This window comes from Chiloscyllium plagiosum, chromosome 7, assembly GCF_004010195.1.
Source record: "Chiloscyllium plagiosum isolate BGI_BamShark_2017 chromosome 7, ASM401019v2, whole genome shotgun sequence".
Classification (NCBI taxonomy): domain Eukaryota; kingdom Metazoa; phylum Chordata; class Chondrichthyes; order Orectolobiformes; family Hemiscylliidae; genus Chiloscyllium; species Chiloscyllium plagiosum.
Window position 1 is genome coordinate 32,635,630 of NC_057716.1, and position 2,777 is coordinate 32,638,406.

Below are 2,777 nucleotides of genomic sequence, written 5' to 3' on the forward strand. Positions count from 1 at the left end.
TCTGAAACCTGTTGATCTTCCAGCTGAAGGAGTTGTCCCCGACTGAGTGTTGCAGACTGGCACATTCCAAGGTCCAGGACTACGTGTTGAGGGACGCGCTGAAGCTTGGGGCAGCTGCCGCCAAGGCGCGGTGGGGAAAGACCACCGTCTAACATCTGCCTGCCTAAGAAGAACAGGGGGCCCACGCAGTCATTTGGGCTCCGCTGGCGCCTCAGCTCAATGTAATCGCACCAACCTGTGAATAGGAATGATTACCCTGTTTCGATACGCAAAGAAATGGAATGTTTACAGAAGGATGGCATGTCCAATTGTATAGATTAAATATATATGAATAAAGTATATTTTTGAAATTAAAAAAAATACATTGCAACGCTAAGTTAACTACATGACTGCCATAATAACTTCCACAATGTGCTCAAACTTGTGGAAGATAGTACTTGGAAACCTGGCGCAGTGGTATTGTCACTGGCAGATAAATTAGAGATCCGGGCTAATTCTTCAGAAATGCACTCACATACCTCCAAGGCAGCTGGTGAAACAGAAATTCAATATGATCTGGAATTAAAAGCTAATCTAATAGCAGCCATTAAACTATTATCGATAGTCATTAAAACCCAATTGGTTCACCAATGTCCATAAGGGAAAGAAATCCACCACCCTTACTCAGTATGGCCCACATGGGATTTTAAACCCAATGTATGCTTGGCTCTTAAATGCCCTTTTAAAAAAGAAATAAAACAAGACAGATCATCTGGCATTAATCTAACACCTGCAAACAACACCGCCAAACATAGGTGAATCAACCCTGCAAAATGCATCTTATTAATATCTGGGTGTTAAAACTGCAGCCATCATCATGCTCATGGAATTATTTCTTTCCGATAACATTGCAGACACCATCACCACCATCCTGTGTCACCATCATGACAAGCACACTAGAGGTGGCAGCACAATGAATGCACTTGGGAAGGAGTTGGCCTGAGCATTTGCAATGTTGACTTCAGACCTCCTGAAGTCTCCTGGTATCAGGTCACACTTGGGCAAGGAAATTTCCTGATTACTAACCTACCACATCCCCTCAGCTCTTCCTAGCCCTAAGTCCTCCATGTTGAATACCACTTGGAGGAACCACTGATGGTGGCAAGTGCACAGGATGTCCTCTGGCTGAAGAGCTTCAATATTCTTCATTGTGAAGGCTCAGCAGCAATGTTACAGACTGACTAGCTGAGTTAAGGCCATAAGACATAGGAATAGAAGTAAAGACATTCGGCCCATTGAGTCCACTCCGCCATTTAAACATGGCTGATGGGCATTTCAACTCCACTTATCTGTACTCTCCCCATAGCCCTTAATTCCTTGGAGATCAAGAACTTATCAACCTCTGCCTTGAAGACATTTATCGTCCCGGCCTCCACTGCACTCCATGGCAATGAATTCCACAGGCCCACCACTCTCTGGCTGAAGAAATGTCTCCTCATTTCCATTCTAAATTGGTCCCCGCTAATTCTAAGACTGTGTCCACAGGTCCTAGTCTCCCTGTCTAACAGAAATGACTTCCCAGCATCCACCTTTTCTAAGCCATGCATTATCTTGTAAGTTTCTATTAGCTCTCCCCTCAACCTTCCAAACTCTAATGAATACAATCCCAGGATCCTCAGCTGTTCATTGTATGTTAGGCCTACCATTCCAGGGATCATCCGTGTGAATCTCCGCTGGACATGCTCCAGTGCCAGTACGTCCTTCCTGAGGTGTGGGGCCCAAAATTGGACAGTATTCTAAATGGTGCCTAATTAGTGCTTTATAAAGTCTCAGAAGCACATCTCTGCTTTTGTATTCCAACCCTCTTGAGATAAATGACAATATTACATTCGCTTTCTTAATCACGGACTCAACCTGCAAGTTAACCTTGAGAGAATCCTGGACTAGCACTCCCAGACCCCTTTGTACTTTAGCTTTATGAATTTTCTCACCGTTTAAAACATAGTCCATGTCTGTATTCTTTTTTCCAAATTGCAAGACCTCGTATTTGCTCATATTGAATTTCATCAGCCATTTCCTGGACCACTCTCCTAAACTATCTAAATCTTTCTGCAGCCTCTCCACCTCCTCAGTACTACCTGTCCACCTAACTTCATATCATTGGCAAACTTTACCAGAACGCTCCCAGTCCCTTTATCCAGATCATTATTATATAAAGTGAGCAGCTGCGGCCCCAATACTGGACCCTGTGGACACCACTTGTCACCGGCTGCCATTCCGAAAAAGAACCTTTTATCCCAACTCTCTGCCATCTGTCAGACAGCCAATCCTCAATCCATGCCAGTAGCTCACTTTGAACACCATGGGCCCTCACCTTACTCAGCAGCCTCCTGTGAGGGACCTTATCAAAGGCCTTTTGGAAGTTTAGTTGGATAACATCCACTGGCTTTCCCTGGTCTAACCTACTTGTTACCTCTTCAAAGAATTCCAACAGGTTTGTCAGGCACAACCTCCCCTTACTAAATCCATGCTGACTTATTCTATTCCGACCCTGCACTTCCAAGAATTTAGAAATCTCATCCTTAACGATGATTCTACAATTTTACCAACAACCGAGGTTAAGCTAATCGGCCTATAATTTTCCATCTTTTGTCTTGATCATTTCTTGACCAAGGGGGTTACAACAGCGAATTTCCAATCATCTGGGACTTCCCCAACTCCAGTGACTTTTGAAAGATCACAACCAATGCCTCGGCTATTTCCTCAGCCACCCCCTCAGAACTCTAGGATGTAGCCCA